The following is a 26634-nucleotide window of genomic DNA, read 5'->3' as shown; positions in this document are numbered from 1 at the left end:
TTGGAAAAGGAGGTCCACCCGTCATCGCCGATGACCAGGTCCTGATACGTGTGGAGCTCCTGTAAAACAAACAACACACACTCTATGCATCACATCTCATAGCTGGGGAGAACTGTAGGCTTTCTGAGGTACGTTCTACAAGAACATGCAGATCAGTTCTGACTAGAACGTGCTAAAGTTACCTGAACGCCTCCAGACGTTTTGGGGGTGGAGCGCTTAGTGAAGCGGCCGGACGCTACGCGGAGCAGGTGACCTTCGATGCGCTACAAAGACACGCCGCATTGCCATGTGAGTCAAAGGCCATGAGGAAACTAGACTTAGGAGGACGTGGCTGAGACGTCTTACCTCAGCAAAGGTGACCTGTGCTGCCGAGGCGAACCAGATGGGGGCCTGTCGGAGAGAGGTTAGAGGGTTCATATGAATCACGTGAAGAATAATTAATTACATATAAAAATAATAGAGATAACAGAAACAACTGGAAGTGGAAGAGTTTTCTTACCTCCTCAGAAGGTAGAACAAGGTTGAAGAAGTCGTTGGTGAGGATCCACCACGACTGGGTCACGTCCCCCCGCATCAGGAGCACGTAGTGTCGGCGCACACAGATCTTCTGCAGAGTAAAAAAAAAAAACACACGCGAGTAAGACGCAAAGCTCCAGATACGAGCAACCATACCAAAGAAGTCCATACCTGCTGGTGTGGCTTGAGCCACAGTCTGTAGGAGAAGTGCTAACTCTACCACATAGGAACCATACAGACATGAGTGACCGTACCAAATGGGGGTTCTTCCCCACAGGAGGAAGTGCATACCTGGTTGTCCCGGATGTACCACCGCCGGTAGGAGAAGCGAAGGGTCCAGACGGAACCGAGCACATCCTTGGGGCAATGCTCCAGGATCAGCTGCTCCAGAAAGCGCCTGGGACACTGCAATGAGACACGGCAGAAAGACTGCAGTGAGCTGCATGCTATTAAACCATCTCTGCAGTATAAAGTATCTAGAACATCTCAAATTCCAGTTAAACCGACTGCATCATTTCTCTTACCCGGTACGGAAGCACCGATCCAAAAGGAGGGCTAAGGGTGAGCCGCCCGTCCTCCGCAGTGATGACCTGCAATAAAAAAGATGGCGTAAGGTAGACGTTAGCTGGTGCTGGAGTCATTAAATATGAACACATTAACAGGCTACTTTCAGCCTGTCCATGTAGCCAAGTGTAGCTGGAGAACTAGCTACCTCAGCCTGAGCTCCATCGTGGCGTCTGCCGTAGCTCTGGTAGGTGGAGAACACCACGCTCGGCTCAGCCCGATGAAACGCTGGGTCTGAAAAAGAGACATAGTGAAGACACCCCTCCTATCTTCAATACAGGACAGTGTGAGTCACATCCTACATCTCGTAAACGTCAACATTTAATGTGCATCCAACGGAGGTGTAAACAGGCTAGTAGGCTAGCTGACTTAGCTAGCGAGCTTCAGACAGACCTCTGTCTCGCTGCTTAGCTTCTCCAACACACAGATACACAAACACACAGCTAGTGAGCACATTCTTACACGAGTCTGTCTTTCGGCTTTAACGCTTTAAAGAGCTCTAGCTACCTTCTGCTGCGGTCTGGACAGCGGCATCGACGGTCCTCGGTGTCCGCTGTCGATCTCGGGACCTGCGGGCAGAGAGGACATAGTAAACTCCGGCAGTGGCAGCTGCGACCCCAGCTGCGAGCAGGAGGGGGCGCAAACGGAGCTCCACCGCCGGGGGGCGAAGAGCGAAGACGCCGCGCATCGTGGAAACAGCTGAAGGAGGTGGAGGGGTCCTCGTCGAAGTGGTTGAGGTGGTTCTAGTGGAAGAAGAAGGAGTGGAGCTCGTCCGAAATGGAGCTGTTGTTGCTGCAGAAGAAGCAGGAGTTGGTCTCGTCGAAAAAGCTGAAAGGTTCTCAGAGGAGCAGAAAGAGCAGCTGAGCGCTGTGGGGGTCGGTAAACGACTGAGGCTCAACGTTCGTTCTACCGTTCTAGATTGTGACCTGGGTTCTACCTACGTTCTCTTACATTTTAAAGGGAAACATGTTCAGTGTCTCCATGGCGACAGAGAGCGATAAACTACACGGTTATCTAGAAACGAGTTCAGGGACTAGTGAGGTTCTCCATTTACACTGAGGACCGAGTTCCCCACCCTCAGGCTCTGCACACGGTACCGCCAAGAACCACGTTTGTCCCCAATGAGTAGCTATAAGTACCTATATCTGTTCTAGACATTGTTCTAAACTCTGGACACACAAAATCCACCTAGATATAAAGTTACCATTTTATCATGATCTCCAAAAGCTTTACAATCAGCCGTAACATTAAAACCACTGAAATCAATAAGGTTGATCATCTGCTTTTACAATGGCGCCTTTCAGAAGGTTGAAGAATGGACTAAAGTATTGGGACACCTGCTCGTTCGTCGTTTATTTCTGACATCTAGGGTATTAAAATAGGCTTTCCTGCTTCTGTTGGAGTAACTGTCTCTTTCTACTAGATTTAAGAAAATTGCTTTGAGGATTTGATTGCGTTCAGCGACAAGAGTCACTGTTAGTGAGGGCAGGATGTTGGAGAATCACCAGCCCACAGTGTTGTACTCGTCTTCAGATCCTGCTGTTCTGATAGAATAAAAAAGTCAAAGAAAAACTTTACTTTTATTCAAATTTATGCAAATGATGGTGTTTTTTATGTTTAAAAAATCACAATATATCACCTTGCTCACAGTATCACATTATATCACAGCATATATAATAATATATAACCTGCTGGTTTTCCTTTTATGGTAATAAGCTCTGCTCTGGTACATATACACATATCTGAAGTCGGCCACCATCAATCTTGCAGCAGCAGTCTTGAAGTCCTGAGCCGTCGAAGTGGATGAAGGTTGACAAAACCTCTTAGATTTCTATGCCTTCATAATCATATTTCACCATATATTCAGCAGTAGATTTACTGTAGGACACCATTCCATATCGAATGATTGATCTTTCACGTACTGGCTTTTGTGCACCGTCTCACACTTAATATTGTGACCCAGCTTTAATACATCTGTTTAATATACAAGTGAGATCCCATGTCCAATATATGAGACAACCGGTTCTCGGGGACCTGAAAAGGATCCACGTGCAAATTTAAGCAGTTTATTAAAACATAGAAATCCAAAGGCCAAAGTGATGGACAGAAAAAGGTTCCAACACCAAAAAGACAGAAAACCAAGACAAAAGTATCAAAAAGGGCAAAAGGATCCACAGTTTTGGCAAAAGAGAAACCCAGTAATGCTTGATGAACCAGACACTAGGATACTGCCACTACTGTGGACAGTGCCAGGGCAAATGAGAGCTTTAAGAAGCAGGGATGATTAGAGTGGAGACGAGGATCAGGTGGCAGTGATTGTGGTTGTCATGTTGACAGAGTCAGAACTCGGGCAAGAACGACCTCTGGTGGCCAGAAGAGGGATCCCGTTTCCAATATTTGTAAGCTATTTCAAATCTTTTGCAAGTGGGCTTAGACAGGGGCACACTTAATGTCATATAGTGTTACAAACCTGAGATCTGACTCTCCCATTTCCCATATATTCCAGTGAAGAAAATATATTGATGTAGCCACTGCTTCAGGCAGACCTGCAGTGCAGGACTAAGCTGCTATTAAAGCAAAATTACCATTATATTAAAAGTGGACATCAGCCAAAAGATACTGAATTACACCATACCATTTCCAATATATATTACCTATGTCAAATATGTGGATTATATCGTTTCACTATTTCACCGGCTATGACCAGGTGATCCCCTGCAAGATTTCAGACAGATTGAAAAGAATTATCAGAAGGGTTGTCCAAGGACCACCTGTGCAGGGCTACAGAAAGACCTGGAATCAGCAGGTACAACTGTTTCAAAGAAAACAATAAGTAACGCACTCAACCGCCACGGCCTGTGTGCACGCTCAGGGCGCGAGATCTGAAGAAGAGTGAAGAGAAATCGGTTGGAAGCACATTTAAAGTTTGCTCAACAAGATTTAGACAAGTCTGTGACATACTGGGAGGACATAGTCCGGTCAGATGAGACCAAAATTAAACTCTTTGGATGACATAATACAAACCTTGTTTGGAGGTCAAAGAGCACTGCATATCACCCCTTCAAACACCATAGCAACAGTGAAGGTTGGCGGTGGGAACATCATGGTGTGGCTTTAGTACGGAGTACTAAATACATTTCAGTAAGCGTGTTCAATACTCTTCCTCTGTGTTCATTTCATATATGGACATCTATGGCTTGATTTATTTGCGTGTGTAGATTGGATGGGTGGTTGCCTGACGTCCGATGAGAGTTTCATGTCAGTAGCACCTCTAGAAATAGATTTACTTGGAGAATTACTTATTTGCCCTGATGTACATGGTAACCAGACACCATCCCACTTCTAATGTATGTGAATGGGTGGAAATATTGAAATTTCCAGCAACAAATGAAAGTTCAATCGTTTCTCAAATAAAATCATTGTTTTATTTTTTTTTACAAATGTAATCCATGAACTTTGGAAGTTGCACCATCTGACACAGAAACCTGAACGAACCTCCCTGTTTTGTAATGAGCCCAAATTGTCAGACAGTTGTAAACGACTTGCAGAACTCCACACACAGCCATGAGGGTCTTCAGGGCTCCGTCTGTGTTGTCATTTCATCTTGTGTCTTTTTATTGTTTGCTGCATGTGGATCACTACTTGCTGACTTTTGAGTTTTTCAAATAGTTAAATAAAAAATATTAAAGGTGCCCCTCGTGGAGGAGATCCTTTAATTTGATAAGACTGGTGTGAGAAGGAAGAGGCAGCATCACGTCTTTCAATTTGACATGTTTCATACTTTTTCAATTTGATATTTTTATTCATTTATTTTTATTCCCACATTATATTTGCCTCTAGTCACAATCCCTTGTCTCTTCCTTGTTTCTTTTCCACTGTGCTGTTTTCTCAGTGTTTGGCTATTTGATGCTACATTTCATGCATGAATAAAGTTCTGTATGATGAATAATGAAGAAAGTTACTCTTCAGGACAAAGGGCTTTAATTTTTGCCTTCTTAAAAACAAACCGCTAGGTGGCGATCTTCTACCGCTGGGGGACTGAACAGTTGCTGCAGTTCCTGATGATGGTCAAGGTGGTTGAAAAGCTGGTCATCGAGGAGAAAGCATCCCCTATGCTTGTAAGCTAGCTGGTTAACCAGCTCCTCAAATCAAACATAAAACCCCCAGTGAGCAAGCCAAAGGCAACAGTGGCAAGGAAAAACTCCCTCAATGCTGGAGGAAGAAACCTTGGGAGGAACCAAGACTCAAAAAGGGGGAACCATCCTCCTCTGGCCAAGATCTTTTATGAATGATTGAGGGAACCTTGACCTTGATCTTGATTAGGGTAGAGTTTGCTATGCTGGTTTGGATGGTTTGGTGATGCTGGTAAACCAGCATGGTCCAGATTGGTCTTGCTGCATGACCAAGCATGACCAAAACCCAATGCGACACACAGCTTCGTCATGCTGGTCAACCTGCTTGGTAATGCTGGTCATGCTGGTCGACGAGCGTGCTCATTCTCGTCGACCAGACTGTTCATGCGGGTCATTCTGTTTGACCAGCTTGGTCAAGCTGGTCTTGCTGACTAGCATAAACATCATGGCCAAGCATTGCCAAAATGCTGGTCGACCAGATTGGTCTTACTGGTCAAACAGACCATCGTGGCCAAGCATGACCAAAATCAAATGCAAACTGCAGCTTGGACATGTTGGTCAACCAGCTTGGTCAAACTGGCAATGACCCACATGACCAAATGCTACACAAGCAGCGTGGTCATGCTGTAAATAAGCTTGGTTATGCTGGTCAACCAGCGTTGTCAAGCAGCATAGTCGGGTTGATCATTCATCAAGTTAAACCATCAAACTCAAACAAAAACATACCCTACGCTTTTCAAGAGCTAAGCTGTCCGACCACCTTAACCAGCTTGGTTCTCACCAGGATCAGTGACAGCAAGGTCGAAAATGTCCCACTTCCTTTTGGTTCTTCATCTCCCCTCTCTGCCGATTTCCACACAGGGGAGGGATCGTGGGCTTGTTCTGCATGGCACGACGCTTCTGTACAATGCACATTAAAAACAGCTCATCACTTCAACAGAAATGTGTTCAAATCAGCACCAATACTTCTCTGAGTCTCTGTGTCCGCACTGAGGAAGATAAACGATGTGTTTCACAGACTTCAAATGGGACGATGCCATAACAGCTCCTTCCCTCCGTTTCACCTGCCTGCCATTGCAGACCGATACGGAGGACGAGAAATAGCATTTAAAGGATAAATAAATAAATGTTCAAATAAATATTTAAAAAAAAGATAAATATTCTAATAAATAAATGTTTAATGTTAAATTAAGTAATGTGAAAAATAAAACAATAAAAACTAATACATCATTTAAAAGGTTACAAAATGCACAAATAAATAATTAACAATAAAAAACTAATAAATAAATACCTATTTTTATATGCCCATACGTTACATTTCAGAATTTATTTATTTTTGTATTTCCACATTTCAACGTTTGTTTATTCATATATTTCCACGTGTCTTGATTGATCAATTTGTGAATTTCAACATACAGTATTGTTTTCTATATCTTCACATTCCTTCATTCGTTCGTTCGTTTATGGATTTCTGCGTCTCTGTGTTAACGAGGTGGGCGGTCCTACACTCACTCTGAAGCAGGATTGGTTAGGGAGTTGCGAGCGTCTCCACTCCACTACTACTTGGTCTACAACGGCTGCGTGCTGGCGCATTGCTAGCGGTGCCCTTAACCAGCGACAAGCGGCGAGTTGTGGACGTTCCTTCATTGGAAGCAGTCCTGAGTTACCGATGCCGTTTCTGACGAGCCACTGCGGACGATTTAAGATCATTAGCGGAGGATTTTCAGAGTCACGCGCCAAACGACTGCCTCCTGTTTGGGCTGGAAGGAGTAATGGGTGCTGTAGTTCAGCTCACGAAGCCGACGCTGGACGTCCATCCTCCATTTGCCCTCCGAACAGAATCGAGGCTCGCCTCCTTTTGGGCCACACCGCTGGAGACAGAGCGCAGTCGTTCGGAGTGTCCGAGACAGCAGTGCTCCGGAGGATGAGCCCGTACGGAGTAAGTAAGGTCATTTCTACTCAACAAACTCTCTGCAGCTCTTCTTTCTCTTCGCTCTCTCTGTCTCTGCGCATCTTTCTAGATCAGGTAGTGAGGACAGTGTGCTCCAGTCTCCAGGTGTTCCGGTACGGTCGCCACATCACAGGTAGAGACAGAAACACCGCTGGTAGAAGATGTACGTGTGATTCACCACCTCCAAAACCACTGTTCTCAAATAGGCTGAACTGCTGGACCGCGTTGCTCTTCCTGAAAGTTGGGGGTAGAGGCTGTTGTCTTGCTGTGCATCGTCATGCCGGTTGAGGGAGATTTGTGGGGTTTTGATGTTGGGCCATGAACTGACTTGAGCTCAAACTCTTAGACCTTGTTTGCTTAGGTTCAGATTCAAGCTCACACGTACACATATATGAAGACCTCAGACAGGGTGACCTGTTCTATTCGTGTCATTTCTGCAGGACACAACAGCCGTTTTGCAGGAGGTTTAAAAAGGCAGAGTGTTTGTTTTCTGTTCCAGACAGCACAGATTTAAAGTCCTCATGAAGCTCTCGTTGCAGTTCAGCTAGTGATCGAGCAGCTGACCTCTTGTGATGGTGGTTGATTTGTACTGTGGTCATGTTTGTGTGTCACGTTGACTCTGTTTGTGTGTAGATTAGAGTCCACAGTCTATGAACTTTAATGAGCGACAAAGATCTGGATGAAACTGTGACTCAGATTCTGCAGCACCGTCCCGACTGTTAATGACCGGCGCGTCCATGGAGCTTCTGCTTGTGTACAGACCTGAACCTGTGCAGACACAGCTAAAAGATGCTGAAGGAGAAATTGAAGAAATCCACGTTGTTGTTGTTGTTTAGGTGGGAGCATGTTTTGATGAATTGTTGAGCATCAGGATGGCGCCGCGAGTGGCTGCCTCTGCACGGAGCTCTCTAGTAATGTGTATGTTTTTACTTTATGCAACTGAACCCCCTTTTTTTTTTACACCAGAGAATCACTGCTTAACATGAGACCGTCCACATCTCAAAGGTTTTCGCCAGTTTTCGAGAACGCGGCAAGTTGTTTGGAGAGAACTGTTGGAGGAGCGGCGGCTCTGTGGAGAGCGCGCAGGAGACGCAGGCGGGGGACGAGTGGACCTAAAGCTCCGACAGCGAGGATTCAGAAGCGCTCTCCCGTTTGTTCATCTAGCGGATCTCCGCTCTTTACCCAACAAAGAGGATGAACCACCTCTCCTCAACGGGACCAACAAGAGTTTCGCACGGTCAGCTGCCCTCTGCTTCACTGAGACCTGGCTCAGCGAGTCCATCCCGGACAGCGCGCTACATCTGCCGGGCTTTCGTCTACAGCGAGCAGACCGTGTGACGGAGCTGTCGGGGAAAGCGAGAGGCGGAGGAATCTGCTCTCATGTTAACGAAGGTTGGTGTACAGATGTCTCAGTGCTGAATAAACACTGCAGCTCTAACCTACAGACTCACACTTTCTAAACTGCAAAGCTTTTTATTCACCGCGGGAGTTTTCTTCATTCATTCTGCTCGGCGTTTACATCCCACCTCAAGCCAGCGCAGAGCGAAGAACTAGTCTGGAGCCAAAATATCCAGACTCACTTTTCATTATTCTCGGGGACTTTAACAGAGCCAAACTTAAGCACGTACTTCCAAGATATAAGCAACACGGTAATTGTCCCGCCAGGGGATATTAACACTGTACAGAAGGATCGCTCTGTCCCCCATGCAGCTTTGGGAGATTCTGAGCACTGTCTGATTCCCACCTACAAGCAGAAACCTACATCTGCAAAGCCTGTAGTGAAGACCGTGAAAAGATGGACCAGAGAGGCAGAGCAAGAACTGCAGGACTGTTTTGACTGCACTGGTTGGAGTGTTTTCGAAGCTGCTACTCACAACCTGGCCGTAAAGACTGACCCTGACATTCTACATCAGCTTTTGTGAGGAGCTGTGAACGCCAACCAAGACCTTCCGCACATCCCGCAATAACGAGCCATGGTTCACAACTAGATACTACACTTGATCTTAGCCAAAAGGCCGAGAAGCGATAACCCGAACAGGCCGCCCCGTGCGAAGCCACCCTGCCGTTAGTAGCTAGCTACCACACGGTGACGCCAAAAGAACCGGCGCTAACCACGCCCACCCGTACTAGCGCTAGCAAGCCACCAGAAGCCTTCCACCACCCCACAGCTTGGCGAAAAGGAGGAGCCTTCTTCTACTACTACTACTACTACTACTACTACAACAACAACAACAACAACAACTACAGATCTGACTTTCAAACATCAAGAGAAAGAGCAGCTCTGCTAAAAGCAGAGCCTTCCAAAAATAGGCAAAACTCGTCAACGTTGCCCTCCACGGAAATCTTTAGTAAAAGGCGAAAGATTTGTACGTGAATGAAGAGAAACCCGAGCCATACCAACCGGCACCCGAGCCTATGAACCCCTACCGAAGGCCAAGGCTGCTGGAGAAGGGCAGGGAAGGTTGCGAGCCAGGGTAAAACTCCTCCTTCGTGTTTCTCCTCTCCTCTCCTCTCCTCTCCTCTCCTCTCCTATCCCGTTCGGTGCGGTAGACTCCTCCTTCAATAAAGCTGCCCAGGTGCTGCTTTACCTGAAAGAAGGAGCAGAAAGGAAACACAAATGCTTTTTAAAAAAAAAAAAAAAAAAAAGAACAAATACGGAGGGAAAACCAAAAACACACCAAAAAGACCACGCCCACCCAGGCAAACACGTTTCTTCAGATTTCTTTCCTTTATCTACCTGAAAGAGGTGCACCGTTCCTGGAGGTACTGCAATACCAGGTCGATGCGTGGAGCGGAAGGAGCAAGCTCCTCTTCCGACTCCCGAGTTCAAAAATCAATTTAATATATAGTCCTCATATAGAGGACGTATCAGATATTAAACTGATAAGAACAGATTTTTTTCTTTCGAAAAAAGTTTTATTGTCACAATTTCAAGTAATTTCCATTTCATTCATTTCACAACATTTTTCAAAAGCTTTTTCTTTTTACAATCGTATTTCATCTTAATAAATAGTACACACATAAAATAATTTTTTACACATAAAAGTCAGTTAAGAGCAAATATCAGTAAAAACATTCAATAAAAGCTTTCGTGTGTGTGTGTGTGTGTGTGTAAAAGTCCAGTTTGGTTTTCTTTTAAAAAGTGAAATACAAATACAATAAAAGCTTATACAAGTTCAAATAAATCAATGGAATAAATAAGACAATAAATAATCAATAAATAAATAAATAAACAAATAAATATTCATTCAGTAAAATCAGTTCAGTTTAAAAGTCTTTGCTAAAACAGTCTCTTTGTGCAGGACCGGGGTGAGCCACTATCAAGCTGGCACCACCTCGCTCCCCAGAAGTCGCGATGCTTCAGTGTCCGGGCTCAGCGGAGATCCTCCCCTGTGCCCGCTGCTCCTTTCATGGTTGCGGTCTTGCCGGGTGCATCTACGGGAGCCAGCGACCGTGGTGGTCTGGACCCCCCTGCGTGTGACCCCGGCCCCCTCCTCCGAATGTCGGCGTGCGGTGTCCCCTGCAGCGATGATGTAACCAGCGCAGATAGAGCGTGCAGGGGCACCGTCACTCGCTTCCCCACCAGCAGGTTGCGGGAGGTCCACAGGGCGGCCTTCACGCCGTTAAGGGTGAGCCAGAGCGCTGTGAACTCTGCAGCTGGTAGTCGGTCTATGCCCTGGCCCACCCCGTTTACCGCTAGCCGGTAAACTGACGGCTGGACCTCCCCTGCTGGCAGGCTCGGGCATTGCAGGGGACCGGTTATGGCCCACAGGTCCCTCGCCACACTGCACTCCCAGAGCACGTGCCTCACGGTCTCTGGTTCGCCACACCCAGGCCGTGGGCACGTGGGGTTGGATGCCATTCCCCGGGAGTGCATCACGGCCCTGACCGGGAGGATCTCATGGGCCGCCATCCACGACAGATCTTTATGCTTATTCTGGAGAGCGGGGTGGGCTGCGTTCCTCCAAACTGCCTTGGCCTCACTTAGTGTGAGGCCGGGAACTGGGCTCACCTCTTCCCGGTCCTGCACAAGAGAGACAAGACATTTTGCGTTAGTTAAAACCGTTAAATCTTCTTTTTCTAAATCATATTTTCTTAAAAACTTTCTAATAAAATCATATTCTTTTGACAGGTTAAAAGAGACGGGTGTTCTTAAATCAAGTTGTAAAATCTTTAAACTCCGCAAGTACGACCCCATCCAGAACTTTGCCATTGCGGCGGTCTTGTTGTCTCTGGAGGGATTCATCGCATACTTTATGTGTAAAGCAGCGAACTTGCTTCCTAAAAACAGGTGGGGGTCTGGGAGCCCTTTCCCTCCGTTCTCTTTCCTCTTCTTTACCACCGCCCTCCTCAGCCTCTCCCACTTGGACCCCCACAGGAAATAAAATACCGCTCTCTCCAAACCTAAAAGAAAAAACTTCGGGGGACTAAAAACAGAACACAACAGTAAAAGCAAAGGTAAAATCACAGCTTTAATAATTAAAACCTTGCCTTCTATCGTCAGCTGTCTTAGTCCCCAAAAACCCAACCGTTGCCTGACTTTCCCTAACGCGTCAGTCCAGTTGCCCCGTCCGCCACCCTCTTCGTCAAATTTAATACCTAAAATTTTAATATCTTTGTCTTTAAAATCCAAATCCAGGTCAGCGCCTATGTTTCCCCAAGGTCCAAAGAGCTGGGCCTCGGACTTGCTCCTATTGAGCTTAGCGCCCGAGGCCCTTCCATACCAGTCAGTCAAGTCCAGTGCTCTTTGGACCGATAAAACGTCGGAACATAAAAGCGTGACGTCGTCCATATACAAAGTACAGGTCGCCGTCAGTCCGCCTGGCAAGTCCAGTCCTTTGATCCATTTATCCTTTCTCAAGATCTGCGCCAGTGGCTCAATGCACGCAATGTACAGGAGCGGGGATAACGAACACCCTTGGCGGACGCCAGAGCGAACTCTGATCGCCTTTGTGAGGTGCCCGTTTACCAGAATTCGACTGCTTATGTCTGTGTAAAGCAGACCCACCCACTTTAAAAACCTCCCGGGGAAACCCATTTTTTGCAGTACCTGGAGCAGGTACTGGTGCGAGACCCGATCAAAGGCTTTTTCAAAGTCTAAATTTAGGACTATGAGCCGAATGTTTCTGTCTCTCGCAAAACAGATGGCGTCTCTGACCAACACTAGGCTGTCGGTGATCCTCCTTCCTGGCACGGCGCAGGCTTGATCCGGGTGGATCACGTCCTCCAAAACCGTCGACATGCGTCTAGATAAAAGTTTACTAAAAAGTTTACAATCACAATTTAAAAGGGTTATAGGTCTCCAATTTTTTAAGTCGGTCTTGTCTCCTTTTTTGAAAAGTAAAGTAACTATCCCTACTCTAAAACTGTCTGGAAGTCGGTCAAAAGTTTCGAATTCATTAAAAACAGTCAGAATGTCCGTTGCTAAAATGTCCCAAAAGGTCAAATAAAATTCCACGGGGAGTCCATCCTCTCCCGGAGTCTTACACTTTTTAAAACCTTTAAGACATTTTAAAATTTCCTCTCCTGTAAAATTTCTTATTAAAACATCCTGACTTTCTATTTGTTTTTCTAGAAAATTTAAAACCTCTTCCATTGTTTTATTTTGCACACTTTTTTCATTATAAAGATCTTCATAAAAACACTCAATTTCTTTTAAAATCCCCTCTGTCTTTACTTCTTCCCTCCCCTCTTTTGTTATTTTTGTAATCCCTCCCCCCCTGGATAGAATTTTCTTAAAAAAGTAGCGTGTGCATTTTTCTCCTTCCTCAACTTCTTTTTCTTTACTTCTTAAAATTGTACCTTTACTTTTTATTTCATTTAAAACCGACATTTCCCTTTTAATTTCTTTAATTTCATCACTAAAATCAATGCCTGTGTTTAAAAGGTTAAAATATCTTTGTAGTCTTTTTTGCAGCCCCATCATGCGTCGTCTCTCTCTATTCTTTTTTTCTTTTCCTATCTTTTTAAAAAACGTTTTCGTCCTTTGTTTTACCATTTCCCACCACTGTGTCCGTGAATCAAAACAGTCTTGGAGGGTCTGCCAGAGACTGTACTGCTCCCTGTAGCTCTTAACTATTTCTTCATCTTGTAACAGGGAGCAGTTCAGTCTCCACAGCCCTCCCCCTACAGTCACACCGGTGGGGAGAGACAGGGTGCACGATAGCATGAGGTGATCAGAAAAACAGAGGGGGGTCAATGTTGCATCAGTTGGCGGGCAGTCTCTTGTAAAAATGTAGTCGATGCGGGAGGCTCGGGTGCAGTCACCACTGAACCAGGTGAAGCCCTCCTCCTCTGGATGCATTTTTCTATAAATATTTTTAACTAAACCCTGCAATAAAACTGATGTCTTGTCTAATTTAAAATCATCCCCTATTCTTTTTCTGTCCTTTCTTGATAAAACACAATTAAAATCCCCTCCCACTACTAAAGGTACCTTCCCCAGCATGTGGGGCTGCAGGTCTTCTAAAAGTTTAAACCTGTCATTTTTATCATTAAAACCATACACATTAAGAATGTTAAAATCCCTTCCTAAAAAAGTCAAATTTACTAAAAGAGCCCGTCCATCCCTCACCACAGTGCTGCCCTTCACCAAGATGTGAGGGTTCTTTATTAAAATAGCAACACCGTCGGCTCTATTGTAGTGTGACCCGCTCCAGAGAGAGGGACCGGCAGCCCAGCGCTGCTCCCAATCTCTGTATGTCTTCAGGAACGGTAAAGCACACTCTTGTAGTAAAAACACATCTGACTTTATATCTTTTAAAAGGGACAAGACACTCTCTGCTCTAGTGGAGGCTCTCACACTCCTAACATTAATGGTTGAAATAGTGAGAGCCATGAGCAGTGTAGGTTTTAAAAGACAGGTATGTGATTAAAAGACCATGAAAATAAAACAAAAAGACTATATAAATAAAAGATTAAAAAGGCATTTTAAAAATCACATAATTTCTTGTGACACCTGCTCCTCTTTTACCCCCACTGTTCTGGGGTTAGGAGGTTGGCCGGTGTCTCCAGCCTCCAGGCCTACAGAGCGAAGCTCTTGTAGAGTCCTGGGTGTGGATGTCTTTAGCTTAAAATGAAGAAAAGACACCTCATTTGGGGATTCATCGGGCCACAGCCGATCCAGACCTTCCGAGGAGGAACTGTCTGGATCCTATGTTGCCCTCTGTTTCTTCTCTGCCAGTTCTGGCAGAGGAGACCCCGCGGGCCTTTTGCCCACTTGAGCATTGGGGAGCGAGCCATCAGACCCACTCCCACTGGAGGCCACACTCACCTCCGGCACCGTAATCAGGGAGGAAGTGCTTTCTTCCTCCTCTTGCTGCTGCTGCCCAACCGTTTCCTTATCCTGTACTAATTGGGAGGGGGTGGCCTCCAGTCCCTGCTGTGACTCTGCCCGGACGTTAGCTCCGCCCTCTGATTCTTGGCCAATCCCTGGGGCTGGCTGAAGATTCAAATCTCCCGCCAAAACCCCAGGGACCGCCCCCTCCTCCTCCCCTACTTTCTCCTTCTCCTTCTCCTTCTCCCCCTCACCATGCTGCCTGGCGGCCATTTTGCTAGCTTTTAGCTTGTTGGCAAAAGATTTGGGGCAATCTCTGTAGAGATGGGAAGATTCTCCCCAAAGATTACACCGCCTGCCATTGGTACACTCCTCAAAAGTGTGCCCAATTTCTCTGCACTTCCCACACACGATTTCCTGGCACGCTTCAGCTAGATGCCCAAACTTGCCGCACTTGCGACAGAGTTTGGGCATTCCTTGGTAATAAATGTAGCCCCGATTTTCACCCAACACTATCATAGACGGTATTTGTCTCAAGCCTAGGTAACTGCTCGGGTCTTCCCATTGTTTAATGGGAATTCGCCACGAGCAGTTCCAAATGCCGTCCTCGTCCAATACCTTGATAGGTGGGCTTTTCACGGTGCAAAATCTGGCCAGCCATGTAACAATATCCTCTCCAGTCACAGTTTCATTGAACATTCTGACAATCACCACTTTGTGAGAATTGTCAGAAAGTTTCTCAACTTTAAACATGGAGAACTGGTCTTTAACAGTCTCAAGCCTAGTCCAAAAATCTTTCAGAAGGGAAGCCGAGCAAAAGCTAACGTCGAAACCTTTATTTCCGGGCAGAGTCATCAAGCAGTTCAGGTCTTTCGGGGAGAAGTTGAGGGTCTTTTGAATTTGCTTCCTGGAGAAGTCCAACCTAGACATCTCCAGGAGCTTTCCCCCGACTTCTCTGAATAAAAGGCGCACACTGTGGTGCCTCCGCATGCCGGCACGAACAGCCGACATGCTTGGAGGCATCGGGTGGCCGATAAAACTTTTTAAAACAATAAATACAAATAAATAAATAAAACCACTAAAAACAGCAAAAGGAAGAAAAAAGAGATTGTACTTACCTTTGAAGTTTGAAGAATGAGTCCCAAAGCGAGACAGACAGAGTCTACGGTCCAAGACTCATGCAGCAAAACCCGGGATCCGTACAATCTCCTCTCCTGCGTTAAAGATCAAGGTCACAAAGGCCAGGATCTTGGGACGCAAAAGAGTCGACCGCTGTCTTAGCCAAAAGGCCGAGAAGCGATAACCCGAACAGGCCGCCCCGTGCGAAGCCACCCTGCCGTTAGTAGCTAGCTACCACACGGTGACGCCAAAAGAACCGGCGCTAACCACGCCCACCCGTACTAGCGCTAGCAAGCCACCAGAAGCCTTCCACCACCCCACAGCTTGGCGAAAAGGAGGAGCCTTCTACTACTACTACTACAACAACAACAACAACAACTACAGATCTGACTTTCAAACATCAAGAGAAAGAGCAGCTCTGCTAAAAGCAGAGCCTTCCAAAAATAGGCAAAACTCGTCAACGTTCCCCTCCACGGAAATCTTTAGTAAAAGGCGAAAGATTTGTACGTGAATGAAGAGAAACCCGAGCCATACCAACCGGCACCCGAGCCTATGAACCCCTACCGAAGGCCAAGGCTGCTGGAGAAGGGCAGGGAAGGTTGCGAGCCAGGGTAAAACTCCTCCTTCGTGTTTCTCCTCTCCTCTCCTCTCCTCTCCTCTCCCGTTCGGTGCGGTAGACTCCTCCTTCAATAAAGCTGCCCAGGTGCTGCTTTACCTGAAAGAAGGAGCAGAAAGGAAACACAAATGCTTTTTAAAAAAAAAAAAAAAAAAAAAAAAAAAAAAAAAAAAAAAAAAGAACAAAAACGGAGGGAAAACCAAAAACACACCAAAAAGACCACGCCCACCCAGGCAAACACGTTTCTTCAGATTTCTTTCCTTTATCTACCTGAAAGAGGTGCACCGTTCCTGGAGGTACTGCAATACCAGGTCGATGCGTGGAGCGGAAGGAGCAAGCTCCTCTTCCGACTCCCGAGTTCAAAAATCAATTTAATATATAGTCCTCATATAGAGGACGTATCAGATATTAAACTGATAAGAACAGATACTACACTTGATCTTAGCCAAAAGGCCGAGAAGCGATAACCCGAACAGGCCGCCCCGTGCGAAGCCACCCTGCCGTTAGTAGCTAGCTACCACACGGTGACGCCAAAAGAACCGGCGCTAACCACGCCCACCCGTACTAGCGCTAGCAAGCCACCAGAAGCCTTCCACCACCCCACAGCTTGGCGAAAAGGAGGAGCCTTCTACTACTACTACTACAACAACAACAACAACAACTACAGATCTGACTTTCAAACATCAAGAGAAAGAGCAGCTCTGCTAAAAGCAGAGCCTTCCAAAAATAGGCAAAACTCGTCAACGTTCCCCTCCACGGAAATCTTTAGTAAAAGGCGAAAGATTTGTACGTGAATGAAGAGAAACCCGAGCCATACCAACCGGCACCCGAGCCTATGAACCCCTACCGAAGGCCAAGGCTGCTGGAGAAGGGCAGGGAAGGTTGCGAGCCAGGGTAAAACTCCTCCTTCGTGTTTCTCCTCTCCTCTCCTCTCCTCTCCTCTCCCGTTCGGTGCGGTAGACTCCTCCTTCAATAAAGCTGCCCAGGTGCTGCTTTACCTGAAAGAAGGAGCAGAAAGGAAACACAAATGCTTTTTAAAAAAAAAAAAAAAAAAAAAAAAAAAAAAAAAAAAAAAAAAAAGAACAAAAACGGAGGGAAAACCAAAAACACACCAAAAAGACCACGCCCACCCAGGCAAACACGTTTCTTCAGATTTCTTTCCTTTATCTACCTGAAAGAGGTGCACCGTTCCTGGAGGTACTGCAATACCAGGTCGATGCGTGGAGCGGAAGGAGCAAGCTCCTCTTCCGACTCCCGAGTTCAAAAATCAATTTAATATATAGTCCTCATATAGAGGACGTATCAGATATTAAACTGATAAGAACAGATACTACACTTGATCTTAGCCAAAAGGCCGAGAAGCGATAACCCGAACAGGCCGCCCCGTGCGAAGCCACCCTGCCGTTAGTAGCTAGCTACCACACGGTGACGCCAAAAGAACCGGCGCTAACCACGCCCACCCGTACTAGCGCTAGCAAGCCACCAGAAGCCTTCCACCACCCCACAGCTTGGCGAAAAGGAGGAGCCTTCTACTACTACTACTACTACTACTACTACTACTACTACAACAACAACTACAGATCTGACTTTCAAACATCAAGAGAAAGAGCAGCTCTGCTAAAAGCAGAGCCTTCCAAAAATAGGCAAAACTCGTCAACGTTCCCCTCCACGGAAATCTTTAGTAAAAGGCGAAAGATTTGTACGTGAATGAAGAGAAACCCGAGCCATACCAACCGGCACCCGAGCCTATGAACCCCTACCGAAGGCCAAGGCTGCTGGAGAAGGGCAGGGAAGGTTGCGAGCCAGGGTAAAACTCCTCCTTCGTGTTTCTCCTCTCCTCTCCTCTCCTCTCCTCTCCCGTTCGGTGCGGTAGACTCCTCCTTCAATAAAGCTGCCCAGGTGCTGCTTTACCTGAAAGAAGGAGCAGAAAGGAAACACAAATGCTTTTAAAAAAAAAAAAAAAAAAAAAAAAAAAAAAAAAAAAAAAGAACAAAAACGGAGGGAAAACCAAAAACACACCAAAAAGACCACGCCCACCCAGGCAAACACGTTTCTTCAGATTTCTTTCCTTTATCTACCTGAAAGAGGTGCACCGTTCCTGGAGGTACTGCAATACCAGGTCGATGCGTGGAGCAGGTCGATGCGTGGACTCCCGAGTTCAAAAATCAATTTAATATATAGTCCTCATATAGAGGACGTATCAGATATTAAACTGATAAGAACAGATTTTTTCTTTCGAAAAAAGTTTTATTGTCACAATTTCAGTACATTTCCATTTCATTCATTTCACAACATTTTTAAAAGCTTTTCCTTTTTACAATCATATTTCATCTTAATAAATCATTTTATAAAACCAATACACACATAAGATCATTTTTACACATAAAAGTCAGTTAAGAGCAGAGATCAGTAAAAACATTCAATAAAAGCTTTCGTGTGTGTGTGTGTGTAAAAGTCCAGTTAGGTTTTCTTTAAAAAGTGAAATACAATTACAATAAAAGCTTATACAAGTTTCAATAAATAAATGGAATAAATAAGACAATACATAATCATTAAATAAATAAACAAATAAATATTCAACAAATAAAATCCGTTCAGTCTTTGCTAAAACAGTCTCTTTGTGCAGGACCGGGGTGCGCCACTATCAAGCTGGCACCACCTCGCTCCCCAGAAGTCGCGATTCTTCAGTGTCAGGGCTCAGCGGAGATCCTCCCCTGTGCCCGCTGCTCCTTTCTTGGTTGCGGTCTTGCCGGGTGCATCTACGGGAGCCAGCGACCGTGGTGGTCTGGACCCCCCTTCGTGTGACCCCGGTCCCCTCCTCCGAATGTCGGCGTGCGGTGTCCCCTGCAGCGATGATGTGACCAGCGCAGAAAGAGCGTGCAGGGGCACCGTCACTCGTTTCCCCACCAGCAGGTTGCGGGAGGTCCACAGGGCAGCCTTCACGCCGTTAAGGGTGAGCCAGAGCGCTGTGAACTCTGCAGCTGGTAGTCGGTCTATGCCCTGGCCCACCCCGTTTACCGCTAGCCGGTAAACCGACGGCTGGACCTCCCCTGCTGGCAGGCTCGGGCATTGCAGGGGACCGGTTATGGCCCACAGGTCCCTCGCCACACTGCACTCCCAGAGCACGTGCCTCACGGTCTCTGGTTCGCCACACCCAGGCCGTGGGCACGTGGGGTTGGATGCCATTCCCCGGGAGTGCATCACGGCCCTGACCGGGAGGATCTCATGGGCCGCCATCCACGACAGATCTTTATGCTTATTCTGGAGAGCGGGGTGGGCTGCGTTCCTCCAAACTGCCTTGGCCTCACTTAGTGTGAGGCCGGGAACTGGGCTCACCTCTTCCCGGTCCTGCACAAGAGAGACAAGAGACTTTGCGTTAGTTAAAACAGTAAAATCTTCTTTTTCTAAATCATATTTTCTTAAAAACTTTCTAATAAAATCATATTCCTTAGAAAGATTAAAAGAGACGGGTGTTCTTAAATCGAGTTGTAAAATCTTTATGCTTCGCAAGTACGACCCCATCCAGAACTTTGCCATTGCGGCGGTCTTGTTGTCTCTGGAGGGGTTCGTCGCATACTTTATGTGTAAAGCAGCGAACTTGCTTCCTAAAAACAGGTGGGGGTCTGGGAGCCCTTTTCCTCCATTCTCCTTCCTCTTCTTCACCACCGCCCTCCTCAGCCTCTCCCACTTGGACCCCCACAGGAAATAAAACACCGCTCTCTCCAATCCTAAAAGAAAAAATCTAGGGGGACTAAAAACAGAACACAACAGTAAAAGCAAAGGTAAAATCACCGCTTTGATAATTAAAACCTTGCCCTCCATCGTCAGCTGTCTAAGTCCCCAAAAGCCCAAACGTTGCCTGACTTTCCCTAGCGCGTCAGTCCAGTTGCCCCGTCCGCCACCCTCTTCGTCAAATTTTATACCTAAAATTTTAATATCTTTGTCTTTAAAATCCAAATCCAAGTCGGCGCCTATGTTTCCCCAGGGTCCAAAGAGCTGGGCCTCGGACTTGCTCCTATTGAGCTTAGCGCCCGAGGCCCTTCCATACCAGTCAGTCAAGTCCAGTGCTCTTTGGACCGATAAAACGTCGGAACATAAAAGCGTGACGTCGTCCATATACAAAGTACAGGTCGCCGTCAGTCCGCCTGGCAAGTCCAGTCCTTTGATCCATTTATCCTTTCTCAAGATCTGCGCCAGTGGCTCAATGCACGCAACGTACAGGAGTGGGGATAACGAACACCCTTGGCGAACGCCAGAGCGAACTCTGATCGCCTTTGTGAGGTGCCCGTTTACCAGAATTTGACTGCTTATATCTGTGTAAAGCAGACCCACCCACTTTAAAAACCTCCCAGGGAAACCCATTTTTTGCAGTACCTGGAGCAGGTACTGGTGCGAGACCCGATCGAAGGCTTTTTCAAAGTCTAAATTTAGGACTATGAGCCGAATGTCTCTGTCTCTCGCAAAACAGATGGCGTCTCTGACCAACACTAGGCTGTCGGTGATCCTCCTTCCTGGCACGGCGCAGGCTTGATCCGGGTGGATCACGTCCTCTAAAACAGTCGACATACGTCTAGATAAAAGTTTACTAAAAAGTTTACAATCAAAATTTAAAAGGGTAATCGGTCTCCAGTTTTTTAGGTCGGTCTTGTCGCCTTTCTTAAAAAGTAAAGTGACTATCCCTACTCTAAAACTGTCTGGAAGTCGGTCAAACTTTTCAAATTCATTAAAAACAGTTAGGATGTCCGTTGATAAAATGTCCCAAAAGGTCAAATAAAATTCGACGGGGAGTCAATCCTCTCCCGAAGTCTTACCCTTTTTAAAACCTTTAAGACATTTTAAAGTTTCCTCACCTGTAAAATTTCCTGTTAAAACATCCTGACACTTTATTTGTTTTTCTAAAAAGTTTAAAACCTCTTCCATTGTTTTATTTTGCACACTTTTTTCATTATAAAGATCTTCGTAAAAACATTCAATTTCTTTTAAAATCCCCTCTGTCTTTATTTCTTCCCTCCCCTCTTTTGTTATTTTTGTGATCCCTCCCCCCCTAGATAAAATTTTCTTAAAAAAGTATCGTGTGCATTTCTCACCTTCTTCGACCTCTTTTTCTTTACTTCTTAAAATTGTTCCTTTACTTTTTATTTCGTTTAAAACCGACATTTCCCTTTTAACTTCTTTTATTTCTTCACTAAAATCAATGCCTTTATTTAAAAGGTTAAAATATCTTTGTAGTCTTTTTTGCAGCCCCATCATGCGTCGTCTCTCTTTATTCTTTTTTAATCTTCCTATCTTTTTAAAAAAAGTCTTCGTCCTTTGTTTAACCATTTCCCACCACTGTGCCCGTGAGTCAAAACAGTCTTGGAGGGTCTGCCAGAGACTGTACTGCTCCCTGTAGCTCTTAACTATTTCTTCATCTTGTAACAGGGAGCAGTTCAGTCTCCACAGCCCTCCCCCTACAGTCACACCGGTGGGGAGAGACAGGGTGCATGATAGCAGGAGGTGATCAGAGAAACAGAGGGGGGTCAATGTAGCATCAGTTGGCGGGCAGTCTCTTGTAAAAATGTAGTCGATGCGGGAGGCTCGGGCGCAGTCACCACTGAACCAGGTGAAGCCCTCCTCCTCTGGATGCATTTTTTTAAAGCAGTCGACTAATTTAAAATCTTTAACTAAGCCCTGCAATAAAACTGATGTCTTGTCTAATTTAAAATCGTCCCCTACTCTTTTCCTATCCTTTCTTGATAAAACACAATTAAAATCCCCTCCCACTACTAAAGGTACCCTCCCTAGCATGTGGGGCTGCAGGTCTTCTAAAAGTTTATACCTATCATTTTTATCGTTAAAACCATACACGTTAAGAATGTTAAAATCCCTTCCTAAAAAAGTCAAATTTACTAAAAGAGCCCGTCCATCCCTCACCACAGTGCTGCCCTTCACCAAGATGTGAGGGTTTTTAATTAAAATAGCAACACCGTCGGCTCTGTTGTAGTGTGTACCGCTCCAGAGAGAGGGACCGGCAGCCCAGCGCTGCTCCCAATCTCTGTATGTCTTCAGGAACGGTAAAGCACACTCTTGTAGTAGAAACACATCTGACTTTATATCTTTTAAAAGGGACAAGACACTCTCTGCTCTAGTGGAGGCTCTCACACTCCTAACATTGATAGTTGAAATAGTGAGAGCCATGAGCAGTGTAGGTTTTAAAAGACAGGTATATAATTAAAAGACCATGAAAATAAAACAAAAGACTACATAAATAAAAGATTAAAAAGGCATTTTAAAAATCACATAATTTCCTGTGACACCTGCTCCTCTTTTACCCCCACTGTTCTGGGGTTAGGAGGTTGGCTGGTGTCTCCAGCCTCCAGGCCTACAGAGCGAAGCTCTTGTAGAGTCCTGGGTGTGGATGTCTTTAACTGAAAATGAAGAAAAGACACCTCATTGGGGGACTCATCAGGCCACAGACGATCCAGACCTTCCGAAGAGGAACTGCCTGGATCCTGTGTTGCCTTCTGTTTCTTCTCTGCCAGTTCTGGCAGAGGAGACCCCGCGGGCCTTTTGCCCACTTGAGCATTGGGGAGCGAGCCGTCAGACCCACTCCCACTGGAGGCCACACTCACCTCCGGCACCGTGATCAGGGAGGAAGTGCTTTCTTCCTCCTCTTGCTGCTGCTGCCCAACCTGTTCCTTTACTTGCTTGGAGGGGGTGGCCTCCAGTTCCTGCTCTGACTCTGCCTGGACGTTAACTCCGCCCTCTTTTTCATGGCCAATCCCTGGGGCTGGCTGGGGATTCAAATCTCCCGCCAAAACCCCAGGGACCGCCCCCTCCTCCTCCCCTTCTTTCTCCTTCTCCTTCTCCTCCTGGCCATGCTGCCTGGCGGCCATTTTACTCGCCTTAAGTTTGTTGGCAAAGGATTTGGGGCAATCTCTGTAGAGATGAGTTGATTCTCCACAAAGATTACACCGTCTGCCATTGGTACACTCCTCAAAAGTGTGCCCAATTTCTCTGCACTTCCCGCAAACTATTTCTTGGCACGCTTCGGCCAGATGCCCAAACTTGCCGCACTTGCGGCAGAGTTTGGGCATCCCTTGATAATAAATGTAGCCCCGATTTTCACCCAACACTATCATGGACGGTATTTGCCTCAGGCCTAGGTAACTGCTCGGGTCTTCCCATTGTTTAATGGGAACTCGCCACGAGCAGTTCCAAATGCCGTCCTCGTCCAATACCTTAACAGGTGGGCTTTTAACGGTGCAAAATCTCGCCAGCCATGTCACAATGTCTTCTCCAGTTACGGTTTCATTAAACATTCTGACAATTACCACCTTGTGGGAATTATCAGAAAGTTTCTCCACCTTAAACATGGAGAACTGGTCTTTAACAGTTTCTAACCGAGTCCAAAAATCTTTAAGCAGGGAAGCCGAGCAGAAGCTAACGTCGAACCCTTTGTTTCCAGGCAGAGTCATTAAGCAATTCAGTTCCGTTGGTCTAAAATTTAGAGTTTTTTGGATGAGCTTCCTGGAGAAGTCTAACCGAGACATCCCCAGGAGCCTTCCATTCTCCTCTCTAAATAAAAGGCGCACGCTATGGTGCCTCCGCATGCCGGCACGAACAGCCGACATGCTTGGAGGCACCTGGTGGCCGATAAAACTCTTAAAACAATAAATACAAATAGATAGGTAAAAACACTAAAACCAGCAAAGAAAAAATAAAAGATTGCACTTACCTTGCAGCTTGATAATGAGCCCCAGAACCAGAAAGACAGAGTCTACCGTCCAAGACTCACCCACCTAAGCCAGGGATCCGTACAATCTCCTCTCCTGCGCTAAAGATCAAGGTCACAAAGGCCAGGATCTCGGGACGCAAAAGAGTCGACCGCTGTCTTAGCCAAAAGGCCGAGAAGCGATAACCCGAACAGGCCGCCCCGTGCGAAGCCACCCTGCCGTTAGTAGCTAGCTACCACACGGTGACGCCAAAAGAACCGGCGCTAACCACGCCCACCCGTACTAGCGCTAGCAAGCCACCAGAAGCCTTCCACCACCCCACAGCTTGGCGAAAAGGAGGAGCCTTCTACTACTACTACTACTACAACAACAACAACAACAACAACTACAGATCTGACTTTCAAACATCAAGAGAAAGAGCAGCTCTGCTAAAAGCAGAGCCTTCCAAAAATAGGCAAAACTCGTCAACGTTCCCCTCCACGGAAATCTTTAGTAAAAGGCGAAAGATTTGTACGTGAATGAAGAGAAACCCGAGCCATACCAACCGGCACCCGAGCCTATGAACCCCTACCGAAGGCCAAGGCTGCTGGAGAAGGGCAGGGAAGGTTGCGAGCCAGGGTAAAACTCCTCCTTCGTGTTTCTCCTCTCCTCTCCTCTCCTCTCCTCTCCCGTTCGGTGCGGTAGACTCCTCCTTCAATAAAGCTGCCCAGGTGCTGCTTTACCTGAAAGAAGGAGCAGAAAGGAAACACAAATGCTTTTTAAAAAAAAAAAAAAAAAAAAAAAAAAGAACAAAAACGGAGGGAAAACCAAAAACACACCAAAAAGACCACGCCCACCCAGGCAAACACGTTTCTTCAGATTTCTTTCCTTTATCTACCTGAAAGAGGTGCACCGTTCCTGGAGGTACTGCAATACCAGGTCGATGCGTGGAGCGGAAGGAGCAAGCTCCTCTTCCGACTCCCGAGTTCAAAAATCAATTTAATATATAGTCCTCATATAGAGGACGTATCAGATATTAAACTGATAAGAACAGATTTTTTCTTTCGAAAAAAGTTTTATTGTCACAATTTCAAATAATTTCCATTTCATTCATTTCACAACATTTTTGAAGCTTTTCTTTTGACAATCATATTTCATCTTAATAAATAATACACACATAAAATCATTTTTACACATAAAAGTCAGTTAAGAGCAAAGATCAGTAAAAACATTCAATAAAAGCTTTCGTGTGTGTGTGTGTGTAAATGTCCAGTTTGGTTTTCTTTTAAAAAGTGAAATACAAATACAATAAAAGCTTATACAAGTTCAAATAAATCAATGGAATAAATAAGACAATAAATAATCAATAAATAAATAAATAAACAAATAAATATTCATTCAGTAAAATCAGTTCAGTTTAAAAGTCTTTTCTAAAACAGTCTCTTTGTGCAGGACCGGGGTGAGCCACTATCAAGCTGGCACCACCTCGCTCCCCAGAAGTCGCGATGCTTCAGTGTCCGGGCTCAGCGGAGATCCTCCCCTGTGCCCGCTGCTCCTTTCTTGGTTGCGGCCTTGCCGGGTGCATCTACGGGAGCCAGCGACCGTGGTGGTCTGGACCCCCCTGCGTGTGACCCCGGCCCCCTCCTCCGAATGTCGGCGTGCGGTGTCCCCTGCAGCGATGATGTAACCAGCGCAGATAGAGCGTGCAGGGGCACCGTCACTCGTTTCCCCACCAGCAGGTTGCGGGAGGTCCATAGGGCGGCCTTCACGCCGTTAAGGGTGAGCCAGAGCGCTGTGAACTCTGCAGCTGGTAGTCGGTCTATGCCCTGGCCCACCCCGTTTACCGCTAGCCGGTAAACTGACGGCTGGACCTCCCCTGCTGGCAGGCTCGGGCATTGCAGGGGACCGGTTATGGCCCACAGGTCCCTCGCCACACTGCACTCCCAGAGCACGTGCCTCACGGTCTCTGGTTCGCCACACCCAGGCCGTGGGCACGTGGGGTTGGATGCCATTCCCCGGGAGTGCATCACGGCCCTGACCGGGAGGATCTCATGGGCCGCCATCCACGACAGATCTTTATGCTTATTCTGGAGAGCGGGGTGGGCTGCGTTCCTCCAAACTGCCTTGGCCTCACTTAGTGTGAGGCCGGGAACTGGGCTCACCTCTTCCCGGTCCTGCACAAGAGAGACAAGAGACTTTGCGTTAGTTAAAACAGTAAAATCTTCTTTTTCTAAATCATATTTTCTTAAAAACTTTCTAATAAAATCATATTCCTTAGAAAGATTAAAAGAGACGGGTGTTCTTAAATCGAGTTGTAAAATCTTTATGCTTCGCAAGTACGACCCCATCCAGAACTTTGCCATTGCGGCGGTCTTGTTGTCTCTGGAGGGGTTCGTCGCATACTTTATGTGTAAAGCAGCGAACTTGCTTCCTAAAAACAGGTGGGGGTCTGGGAGCCCTTTTCCTCCATTCTCCTTCCTCTTCTTCACCACCGCCCTCCTCAGCCTCTCCCACTTGGACCCCCACAGGAAATAAAACACCGCTCTCTCCAATCCTAAAAGAAAAAATCTAGGGGGACTAAAAACAGAACACAACAGTAAAAGCAAAGGTAAAATCACCGCTTTGATAATTAAAACCTTGCCCTCCATCGTCAGCTGTCTAAGTCCCCAAAAGCCCAAACGTTGCCTGACTTTCCCTAGCGCGTCAGTCCAGTTGCCCCGTCCGCCACCCTCTTCGTCAAATTTTATACCTAAAATTTTAATATC

The 26634-nt window shown here is 46.3% G+C and overlaps 7 non-coding genes and 4 pseudogenes across 7 annotated transcripts; all 11 read right to left on the bottom strand.

The window, feature by feature from the left end:
• Window positions 1-9031: 9031 nt before the first annotated feature.
• Window positions 9032-9191, bottom strand: LOC140542449 (U2 spliceosomal RNA; annotated as a pseudogene).
• Window positions 9192-9441: 250 nt separating this feature from the next.
• On the bottom strand, window positions 9442-9557 carry LOC140542544 (U5 spliceosomal RNA). Its single transcript, XR_011978107.1, has one exon. It is a non-coding gene; the product is annotated as a U5 spliceosomal RNA (small nuclear RNA).
• Window positions 9558-9905: 348 nt separating this feature from the next.
• LOC140542416 (U2 spliceosomal RNA) lies at window positions 9906-10082 on the bottom strand (annotated as a pseudogene).
• Window positions 10083-15973: 5891 nt separating this feature from the next.
• LOC140542535 (U5 spliceosomal RNA) lies at window positions 15974-16090 on the bottom strand. Its single transcript, XR_011978099.1, has one exon. It is a non-coding gene; the product is annotated as a U5 spliceosomal RNA (small nuclear RNA).
• A 359-nt stretch (window positions 16091-16449) lies between these two features.
• LOC140542412 (U2 spliceosomal RNA) lies at window positions 16450-16640 on the bottom strand. The gene has a single exon (XR_011978013.1). It is a non-coding gene; the product is annotated as a U2 spliceosomal RNA (small nuclear RNA).
• A 232-nt stretch (window positions 16641-16872) lies between these two features.
• LOC140542534 (U5 spliceosomal RNA) lies at window positions 16873-16989 on the bottom strand. The gene has a single exon (XR_011978098.1). It is a non-coding gene; the product is annotated as a U5 spliceosomal RNA (small nuclear RNA).
• Window positions 16990-17350: 361 nt separating this feature from the next.
• Window positions 17351-17541, bottom strand: LOC140542410 (U2 spliceosomal RNA). The gene has a single exon (XR_011978012.1). It is a non-coding gene; the product is annotated as a U2 spliceosomal RNA (small nuclear RNA).
• Window positions 17542-17785: 244 nt separating this feature from the next.
• Window positions 17786-17902, bottom strand: LOC140542533 (U5 spliceosomal RNA). The gene has a single exon (XR_011978097.1). It is a non-coding gene; the product is annotated as a U5 spliceosomal RNA (small nuclear RNA).
• Window positions 17903-18257: 355 nt separating this feature from the next.
• On the bottom strand, window positions 18258-18424 carry LOC140542440 (U2 spliceosomal RNA; annotated as a pseudogene).
• Window positions 18425-24311: 5887 nt separating this feature from the next.
• On the bottom strand, window positions 24312-24428 carry LOC140542531 (U5 spliceosomal RNA). The gene has a single exon (XR_011978096.1). It is a non-coding gene; the product is annotated as a U5 spliceosomal RNA (small nuclear RNA).
• Window positions 24429-24771: 343 nt separating this feature from the next.
• LOC140542430 (U2 spliceosomal RNA) lies at window positions 24772-24947 on the bottom strand (annotated as a pseudogene).
• Window positions 24948-26634: the final 1687 nt, after the last annotated feature.

The sequence above is a fragment of the Salminus brasiliensis genome, chromosome 20 (genome assembly GCF_030463535.1).
Source record: "Salminus brasiliensis chromosome 20, fSalBra1.hap2, whole genome shotgun sequence".
In the NCBI taxonomy this organism is placed as follows: domain Eukaryota; kingdom Metazoa; phylum Chordata; class Actinopteri; order Characiformes; family Bryconidae; genus Salminus; species Salminus brasiliensis.
Note: the sequence above shows the minus strand (reverse complement) of the source record. Positions and strands in the feature narration are given on the sequence as shown.